This window comes from Octodon degus, unplaced genomic scaffold (genome assembly GCF_000260255.1).
Source record: "Octodon degus isolate 3935 unplaced genomic scaffold, OctDeg1.0 scaffold00104, whole genome shotgun sequence".
NCBI lineage: Eukaryota > Metazoa > Chordata > Mammalia > Rodentia > Octodontidae > Octodon > Octodon degus.
The window spans coordinates 2,324,057-2,334,699 of NW_004524680.1; the positions used below are offsets into that span (position 1 = coordinate 2,324,057).

At 41.6% G+C, this 10,643-nt stretch overlaps 1 protein-coding gene and 1 pseudogene across 1 annotated transcript in view; one reads left to right on the forward strand and one right to left on the reverse strand.

Annotated features, from left to right (window-relative positions):
- Positions 1 to 10,643, reverse strand: part of Erc1 (ELKS/RAB6-interacting/CAST family member 1) — a 561,464-nt gene that overhangs the window by 372,576 nt on the left and 178,245 nt on the right. The window lies entirely within an intron of this gene.
- LOC105743186 lies at positions 1,218 to 8,634 on the forward strand (annotated as a pseudogene).

A 10,643-nucleotide genomic window follows, 5' to 3' on the forward strand; every position in this document is an offset into this window, starting at 1 on the left:
CCCTTTGCTCCCTTTTCAGGTTGCACCCCAACACACACTTTCTCCTCCTTCCAAAGCCTCTTTCCCACTCCCTATCCCTCCTCCAGGAACCACTGCCAAGGAGAGCACTGCAGAGATACTTCCATACTGAAGTCTGCATGAGGTAAATTGCTACAGACTATCCAGGATCCTTTCCAAAGTATCTCTTCAAATTATACTGCATAAATACAGTTAATACTTCATCTGTACGGATGAGGCAATACTCCTCAGCCAGAGACCAAGTGTCCAGAGAGGCTACTCTGTGCTTCTGCAAAACATGCAAGCCCTGCCACCCCAGGACTACATATATCCTCATCAACACATCCAGATTTCTTACTTTCCTCCTGAATAGTGTTCTAACTCTAACCAGTAATATCAACCTCTCTCTTACCTGATGGCAAATAGCCCTCAACATGGTCAGCAGCTACCTTAACTCCATCCCAGATGCCTGGTTTATGTCCATCAAGACTACCCAGCAATAGGCAGCTTACCAACATCATGAATAGGATCCAGCACAGGAACCAGAGGAACAGCTTAGAAGACCACATGCAAGACCTGGTAGTTCAGTACACTCCACTGCCTTCATACCAAGTCCTAGTGAGCAGTGATTTGTAAACAAGGTCCAGCCACCTTTCCAGGTAAGTCCCTGTAAGTCAATTTGTGCAAGAAAGCCCCCAGTGGGAGATGTACCCATGTACAGCAGCATGAGCCCACCCACTCAGAAGACTGATACAAAACCTGTGGGATTTCTGCAGATTGGCTGTGAACAATATCAGATGTCTCAGTCTCCCTTTCCCTGCAACCTATCAGGTGCTACAGCAATACTCACAAGTGTTACCTTCTGGATCAGGGGTGGTGATCATGCAAGTGGATGTTCCTAATGGCCTTCAGCCTCCCAAGAACCCACACATGGTCTGACAGAATTGCTGTAAGTATTGTAGCATGGAGTAGCAGAGTTAGAAGCCTGGAGACCTTTGCAGGCCTGACAGTATGAATTAGCAGCAGCCCTGTCACATCTTCCACTCAGGTTCCAGCACCCTCTCCTGTCACCAGCCTCAACAATGCCTGCACAGGATTCAGTCCCCTGCCTGTCCTCATACAGTTCTTAAAGCTAGGGGGTCCAGCACAGGTTGATGGGCACTACTCCCTCTTGGGCCAGCCATTACAGTACAATACATCCATCTATCCTCCCTTGTTCCATGGCCAACCAACATACACAGTACACCAGGGATAGAGTGAAGCATGTTGACATTGGCAAGAGACATGCATTCAAGACTACTTCCTGGGAGACCACAGCTACTGTCCTGAAGCTGGTGCTACAGGTGACAGAACTCCCAGAGAGCATCACTGTCCTGCATCTGGTGCTAGAGGTGACAGAACTCCCAGACAGCATCACTACTCTGAGGCAATCAAACTCTTTACCCAGCTCACCTTGTCCTCAAAAACACTAAGGGACCAGAAGGAGGAACATGGATGGAAGAGAATAACAATAGGACTGCCAAGAAAGAAGACCCCTGTAGCTTCACTGCTTTATACACTGTTGTAGCTAAGTTCCCCACCTCCTGGGAAACCTGCCCCAAATACCTCCCTCCACCACATAAATTCATGAGTTATTTCAAACCTCAAATGCCAAACAGGTACAACCTGAGGTTCCTGGAGCCAACCAGTTCCCAACAAATGGAAGAGAGGAAGGGACTAATACAGCAGGTACAGGGAAGGACAGGACATTATCTTCATTTTACAGAAAAGGAATTAGAAGCTTAAAGACATAAAGTAACTCATCTATGGTCACACAATGATGAACACACAGGCTAGGGATTTAAAAGTCCAGGTCTGATGCCAAAGCATTTCTAACCACTATGTTAAAGGAAATGTTTATAAAGTAGGACCAATTCCATGTATATTGTATGATGTATAACAGAGGACCTTATTCTATGTACCTCAAACAGATCTTTTATCACTTTTTGCCTTAAAGATTTTGAAAATTTCATAAAGCTCCAAGATCCCACATTCTTTATCACTTTATCACACTTAATTTAGAAAGTGAAATGTTAAGTCAAAGTCTAGTATAGCTACAAAGAAGAACACAAAATCAACTGCAAGCATAGAAATGTAAGAGAACATTCAAGGAGCTCATACTGTCTTTCACTGAACTGTAGTGTATAAAAGACACTTTAAAAAAGTGACTTGTCAAATATCATTAGAGAAACTGTTTTACAGTAAATGCTAATAAATAAGCATTATATATTCTTCAAATCAGCCCAAATTCAGACAGAAGCTCGCTTTCACACTCATCGTTTAGGGTGAGATGGTTCTATTTAAGCAGCTGTCTTTGTAACTTCCTAGGGTAATCAATGAGACTCATCTACTCCCACAGTGGCTAAAACAAATAGAAAAACCATCCAAGAATGATGTCAAATTGAGTCTTTAGTCTCTATAACACAAGAAACCAATCAGAGCCCATTTGTGTGAGACCTATCTAAGAAGAACATTATTTGAGTTTGGTACAAATATTAGGATGGATTGCCAAGTGGGAAATTGCATTTATTAAATTGTGACAAGCTTTTAAATGTTTGCATTATCATTTACCAACTGTTCAGTTTTCCAGTTCTCACACCTGCCACCTCCATCCAAAGCTGCCACTATAGCAAACTGAGATGTGAGGCCCACCTCTAAGACACTGGCACCCTCTACTGACCCCTTTGTAGTTCTGCAAGCACAACTTCCTTTTCCAGATAATATTTTATAGTTTTATATTTATAATTCCTTGAATAAAGTAACCCAATAAAAAAAGAGCAGCTATTCTCAAAAAAAGTATTTCAATGAAAAAACTACATTCTCTTAAGAATATTTTAGCCTATATACACAAACTAATTTTATAATGATGATGACAATGACAAATATACAGTCCATGCTATGTGTCAGCCACTATACATGCATAACCATTTTAATGCTAAAAGTTAACTTACGACTTAAGTGCTATTATCTACTATTTTCATGAAACAAATGTAGAATTTAAGTCCAAGCTCAATAAATATCACTAGTCACCCATAAACCACTACTTCATCTTTTAACTTCATAACCAAAATATCTGTGATAGAGCTGACCTCATACAACAAAATAAAATATGATTTAAAAGTTTAAAAATAACCAATGCATCATCCAAATTTCAGTTTACAACAAATCTGAAAATGGACAGACAACAGAATATGAACAGGAAATAGTTTTGTTCCATTCCCTACATCTTTATTTACTCCTCTTTACACCTGAAGACCTTGAAAGAACAGAACTATGTTATTCTTTTTCCTCCCTATGCCTCTATTCCAAACTAAGTCCTTATTTATCTATTGTCTGGTTTTCTAAAAGAGGAAAATAAGCCTAATCTACAACTCATTCCTCATCTTTTTTCTATAAAGCAGAACTATTTATCTATTATATATTTCACTGAAATTTGCTAACGATCTTTATATTAAGACAGTGTAGTGGTTGACACATTGTATCAACTTGAGAAGTTTAGAAGTTTAATTAAGCATCTCAGCAGAAAGCCAGGATTCTTTGTAAACACCCTTAACCTGTGCAAGAGCAGGGTATGGGCATTGTGCAGTTCTACACCCCCTCCCTAGGGCATGGAGGCCTCTCCCTGGAGTGACCCAGCACTTAAAGGATATATAAAGGGCCTGAAGGAAGGATGTTCAGCGCCACTTCCTCGGAGGAGCTCCAGTCTTTGCAGTCAGCATAGAAGGAAGGGAGAGGGGCTTGCTAGAAACTGTAGCTGCATCTCCTCCCTTTGCTTTCTGCTGTCTTCCACCACCATAAACTGCTGTCCTCTTCCATGTGCCAGTCTGCCTTGCAGCCAGCAGTGTATGGACTGAAACCTCCACTAACTTTGAGCTACATAAACCTTTCCTTTCCTTAATTTTGGGTGTCAGGTATTTTGTCCCAGCAATGAAAGAAAAGTAAAAAAGACAGAATTTGGTACCAGAGAAGTGAGGTCATTGTTGTGACTATACCAGATGATGTGGGTTATGAGCTCTATGCTTTAGCATGCCCATCAGTAAAATGGTATAATTCCTATTAGAAGGCTACTACTGTAAGACTTTCTCTTCTGATTTTCCCCCTTCCCCTTTGCTCCCTTTTCAGGTTGCACCCCAACACACACTTTCTCCTCCTTCCAAAGCCTCTTTCCCACTCCCTATCCCTCCTCCAGGAACCACTGAGCTTTTGGGAATGGCTTATGGGAAGAGATAGAAAGGGTTCAGATGGGGGCTGGGGAGATGGCTCAGTAGAATAAGTGCTTGCCTGGCAAGCGCAAAGGCCAAAGTTCAATCCCCAGTTCCGCCAAAAAAAAAAAAAAGGGTTCAGAGATGTCACCTACAAGTGAACAGCTAGAACACATTTGGCTGTTCTGTATTGGGAGCTTCTGGTCAAAGCCCAAAGACCAGAATGCTGATAGAAATCCGTCTGTAAAGATCAGGCTAGAGAGGATTCTGCTAGGATGAAGGACTTCATTGGTTGTTGGACTCTGGATGATTTGTGTTATGGCTTGGCAGAAAGTTTGTCTGCATTCTGCTTGTGTCCAGAGACTTGCCCAAGAATGAGATTAAGCACAATGGACTAGTTAATCTGACAAAGGAAATTTCAAGACAGTCAAATAGTGAGGCAGTGGCATGGCTATTGTTCGAGGCTTTTTCAGATTTATGTTAAAAATCAAGACCAAAGAACCCAGCAGGATGATTTAAAATGTTGTGAGTTTGGCCAAAAAGGAAGTGCCAAGAAGGCTGTAGAATGCAAAGATAAAACTGAGATCTCCACTGCTCAGGAGCAACAGGAGAATAGAAAAGATATCCAGAGGGGATCACAGGAGGCAGCAGTTCTCCACCCTTTGCAGCCTCAGAACTGCAAGGGTGGAGGACTTTGCTCTGAGGAGAAAACTGCAGGACACCATGTTCCAGAAAGGAGACAGCAGCCACACCAGATTCCAGAATGACAGTGTCATAGAGAATTTCTTCCTCAGAATCAGGGTCAGAGTGTTCAGTGATCCAGGCACTCGACCCCTACACCTAAGAGAGAAGAAAGCCCGGCTACTGCTCCAGCTGGCAGCAGACCATGGCATCACCCACATAGCATTTGTTTTAGGTGGATGCAGAACGCAGAGGTTCTGAGGTTAAGAAGGCTTCCACCTGGATTTCAGAAGGTCTGGAAGGTGAGGCAGTATGCCCCTGGAAGGGCAGTGTGTAAACCTATGAGTGAGAAGCCTACTGAGTGGAAACCCCCGAAGTTTGGAAAAGCCAAGAATGTGGATTGTCTGAGGAAAGCTGCAAGAAGGAGCAAAGCAGGCCTGAAAGAGAAGCCATGGGAACTACAACCAGCAGCAGTGCCACAGAGATAGAACCATATAGAGCTCACAATTTGCCAGATTGCCTTGGATGTTGAATGTGGAACTACAGGAATTAATGTTTGTCCTATGGGATTTGGGACTTGCTTAAGTCTGAATGCTTTGTATCCTGCTGGTGTACCTTTTGGAATGGTAATGTTTATCTTTTGCCTTTGAATGTTGGAAGTGTTTAACTTTTCATTTGTACAGGGGCTCACAGCTAAGAATTTACCTTAGATCTTAAAGAGACTTGGGACTTGCACTTTTCAGCATTGCTGAAACTGTTAGGACTTTGGTAACTCTTACAGAGAGACTAAGTACCTTTCGCCTAAAGGGATGTGCATGAGACTTTGCAATGGCCAGGGGCAGAATGTTCTGGTTCTCATGTAACATGTTGACAGACTTAATATGAGTTCTTAAGGATTGTCAAAGCTATGTTATAATGTCCAAGTTGTAAAATGTTAAGAAGCATATCTCTGTACTTAGAGACTGGTTTAAAGAAATATGTCTCATTGCCAAGTTAACAAGGGGTGGATTTTAGTGACTGATACATTGTGTCAACTTGACAAGTTTAGAAGTTTAGTTCTCAGAGAATTCAACTCAGCAGAGAGCCAGGGTTCTTACTTTGTAAACCTCATCCTGTGCAAGAGGAGAGCATGGACATTGTATAATTCTACACCCCCTCCCTCAGATGTGGAGGGCCCTCCCTAGGGCAAGGAGGGTCCGCCCTAGGGCAAGGAGGGTCTGCCCTAGGGCAAGGAGGGTCTGCCCTAGGGTGTGAAGAGCCCTCCCTAGAGTGATCCTGCACTTACAGGATATATAAAGAAGGGATGAGAGGAAGGATGGTTGGTGCCACTTCCTCAGAGGAGCTCCACTCTTCCCAGTAAGCAGGCAAGGAAGGGAGAGAGGCTTGCTAGAAGCTGCAGCGGCATCTCTTCCCTTTGGTTTTTGCTGCCATGAACTGCTACCCTGTTCCATGTGCCAGTCTGCCTTACAGCCAGCAGAGTATGGACAGAAACTTTCACTAACTGTGAGCTAAATCAACCTTTCCTTTCCTTTCCTTAACTTTGAGTGTTGGGTTTTTTGTCCCAATAATGACAGAAAAGTAACCAAGATAGACAATAAACCAAAAAACCATCATCAATTCCTTGTCCATATCATTAAAAATACAACAGATGAAAATGTGTCTAAGGAATTAAATGGGGGAGTAGAGCGCAGAATGCCAGAATACTGACGGCACCACAGGACTACAGCTTGTTCTAGCATGACTGTGATCAGATAAGCAGCCATGAGAATTGGCTCCTGTGTCTGATCCCCGCCCACAACTGGAGCTATCTCGGCTACTGAGTCTACTGAAACCTCTGTCATTTCACAGCCCAAATGACAGTCAAAAATGAACCACAATACTCCTGTGAATCCATTATCTGGGCATGACTGCACATGGCTGTAATCCCAGCACTCAGGAGACTGAGGCAAGAGGATTGCTGCGAGTTCCAGGTCTACACGGGCTACAAAGTGAGTTCAAGCCCAGCCTGACTGCACAGTGAGACCCTGTCTCAAATAAAATAAATAAAACTAAAAATACACACACACACACACACACACACATATACACACACACACACACTATACGAGGCCACTGCCTTCTTTTACAGCTGAGGTTGAAAGTATCTCGCTACAAAATGGAACATAGCAAGTTGGTGATAGTGTTGTAGGCAGCTGAATTAAGACAAACATAGGCAGGTAGACAGGGCTAGGCTCTCAAAAAGACAATATAGGAGACAAGATACCTTGCAACTATGGGAGAGACAGGTACCTGCAGCAGTAGGCCAGACCTCAAGACAAAAGAGTAAACAAATGCAGCCACATACCTCCCTAGGGATGGGAATCAGGGACTGATATTCAAAATATGATCAATAACCTTGCAAAAGCAAGAAAGAGTCACTAACCCAACCCCTCAACAGGAACAGCCCATTTCCTATTTGTGTCTGCTTGCTGCATGACTTACTTCCCCACTTGATCCCAAATTAATCAATTTTACCTAAGCAACTGTACTTGTTATCTTAGTGGTTGACCATACTTTTATCCCACCTCATGTGCAAGTTCCCATGTTTTCCACCTTAGAACTACCTCACCTCATGGTTTTGTGCTATAGAAATCCCTAGAAAAGGAAGATTCCTTGGCAACCCACTCAGGTCCCCTTCTGTCCCTTTTTTGGACAGGCGCTTTCTTTCCCTTAATAAATATATTCTGCTCTTAACTTCTGTTGTTCCTAAAATTCATTCCTTGGTTTTAAAGAACACAAACTCATTCCATGTTGGGAGTTTCATTCCCCTTATATCATTAGGACTTGGAATCACTGTCTTTACCATCATTGTGTTGACCAACCTCTTGGTCATGGTGGCTATCTACATCAACCATCACTTCTGTTTTCCTATTTATTACTTAATGATTAACCTGGCTCTGCAGGCTTTTCTGTTGTGTTAACTTACTTCTACCTAACATTCAACACAGGACCCAATACTTGGAGACTGACTGTTAGCACATGGCTCCTTTGTCAGGGCCTGATTGACATCAGCCTGACAGCTTCTGTGGCTAACTTACTGGGTATTACAATTGAGAGGCTTATTATAGCTTGCTGTATGCAGATCCACACATGGATGAGCAATCAGTGGCTGGTAATGGTCACTCTGGTCATCTGGATGATGCATACTGTCACGGGTGCGACATCCAGTGTGGGCTAGAATTGTATCTGTAATATTGAGAATTGTTCCAACATGTAACCCCTCTATATCATGACTCTTAGTCTTCTGAGCCATTTGCAACTTGGTGACTTTTTGGATATGTTCTCCAGAGGACTACAAGAATGTCTTGGCATAGTTCTGGACCTTGGCAATATTGGGATACCATGATGAGTCTTCTGAAGACTATGGTCCTTGTGCTTGGTGCCTTTATCATCTGTTGGACTCCAGGATTAGTCTTGTTACTACTGGATATATGTTGCCCGTGGTGCAATGTTCTGGATTCTGAGAAATTTTTCTTCCTCACTTAGTTCAACTGTGCCATGAACCCCATCATCTACTCCTACCAAGACAAGGAGATGATGCCACCTTCAAACAGATCCTCTGCTGCCAGCTCAGCGAGAACACCAATGGTCCCAAGAAAGGCTCTGATTGCTCAGCTTCCTCCCTCACCACACCATCTTCACCAGAGTTCATAGCAATGACCATTTTGTGGTTTAGAAAGGAAACTAAGATGAGAAGTCAGCTGTCTTCTATAGAGAAATTAACAGCCTTCCCCACCTAGTTTCTAGGACAAGGTATGTAGCAAGAAAGGAGAAAAAGACATTTGTGTACTAAAATACTAACCAATGGCAGTATCTGTTCCTAGACCACGTAAGACTTGATATACATGGAAAATTAGTTTATATGATAACCTCATCCTTTCCTCTGTAACTTATGCATATCATGTATTTTTTACATAATTGGGATTAAACCACAAGAAGTTTTTAACTAGGTAATTTTCATTCCATAATTGTTAGATTTTTTGTGAGATTAAATTTTTTATAAAATTATGATTTCAGTGGCTATGTAACATTCCATTTCATGGATGCAACTCAGTTCATTTAATTATTCTCATGTCATTGGCTAGGTTATTTCTAATTGTCACCTTTTTTTTTTGTCACCATTATTTTCAGAAATTTTGTACACAGGCCAGACATAGTAGTGCATGCCTCTAATCCCTGCACTCCGGAGGCTAACACAGGAAGGTCTCTGAGTTTATGGCCACCCTGGGCTACAAAGTGAATTCAAGAGCAGCCTAAAAACCTTGCCTCAAAACAACAACAACAAAGGGTACACTGATATTTGACCATATATTTACTTAGGAATCTATTCCTATGAAGGTTTTGTTAAATGTGAAACGTCTTCTTCACCTTTTACCTTTTATATGATGATAAAAATCCGCTATTGCAAAAGCACCTATTATTGCCCTATATAAGTAGCAGTTGTGAGGAAAGCCAGTTAAATTACATTTGTACAAAAGAAATTCAGTGGTACTTTAATTGAGAATAACTTTTTAATATAATAAAATCAACGAGAAAGTTAATTGTCATAATAACTAAAACACCGTAATAGGGCTGGTGATATGCAGGGTATAATATAGGGTATTATAACTACAGGGTAACCAAGTTCATTATTATGTAAAACATTATGCCCAGCAGACCAAGCACCTCTAAGCAAGCATAGGGACCGGGGTTCAATCCCCAGGGCCATATGCCACATCAACCCCACCCATGGGCACACTGAGCCAAGACTAGGCATGGTGGTGTACACCTATAATCCCAGCACTGGGGAGGCTGAAACCAAGAAGATCACTGAGTCTGAGCTGAAAGTGAGATCCTGTACCAAATACATTTTAAAAAAAAAAACCTAATAAGTCTAGCAGTTTGAACTTTTTCTAGGTTATCCAGCTCTTAATAACCACAGCTATGATATGGAAGAAATTCTCGAAGGAAATGCGAAGAATTCAAACATGTCAAGTGAATAAAGGATCAATATATTAAAATGGCTTGAGACCCTTCTGTAGCAAAGGAACTGAATGCATCAGGTATGTGTCTGGCTAAAGTGTGTTCTTTAGGAATTATCCCTGATGACCTGCTGCCATATTAGGTCATAGATGTTGTCCAGGGACACTGTGACTGAACTGGCATCTTGCAACATACAAGGAAGAAATAACACGGTATTTAAGCAGGTTTGGCCATATAATTACTTACTTAGGAACCTATTCCTATGAAGGTTTTGTTTAATGTGAAATGTCTTCTTCGCCTTTTACCTTTTATATGATGATAAAATCTGCTACTGCAAAAGCACCTGCTATTGCCCTACATAAGTAACATTTGTAAGGAACTGCTTAGGTCAGCAGAGTAAGAGAAAACAATCTTAATGAAGAATGGCTATCTAAGGAGGAGAAAGTGTGTGATTAGGCTTTGAACAACAGAGGTAAACTTGTAAGAGGTCCATGATGCAAAGAATGTACAGAGATGCAAAGAATGTACAGAACTAGTTACCAGAAAATTGTTTGTATGCCCTTTATACAAACACGGAACATTTTATACTGGACACTAAAGAAAAGATAGTGGACTTTTATTGTTCTGCCTAATTTTTATAGAGAAAATATGGAATACTAGAAATTAAAAGCTTACCTTTGGACCTTAATCATTCTGAGAGAGAGAGAGAGAGAGAGAGAGAGA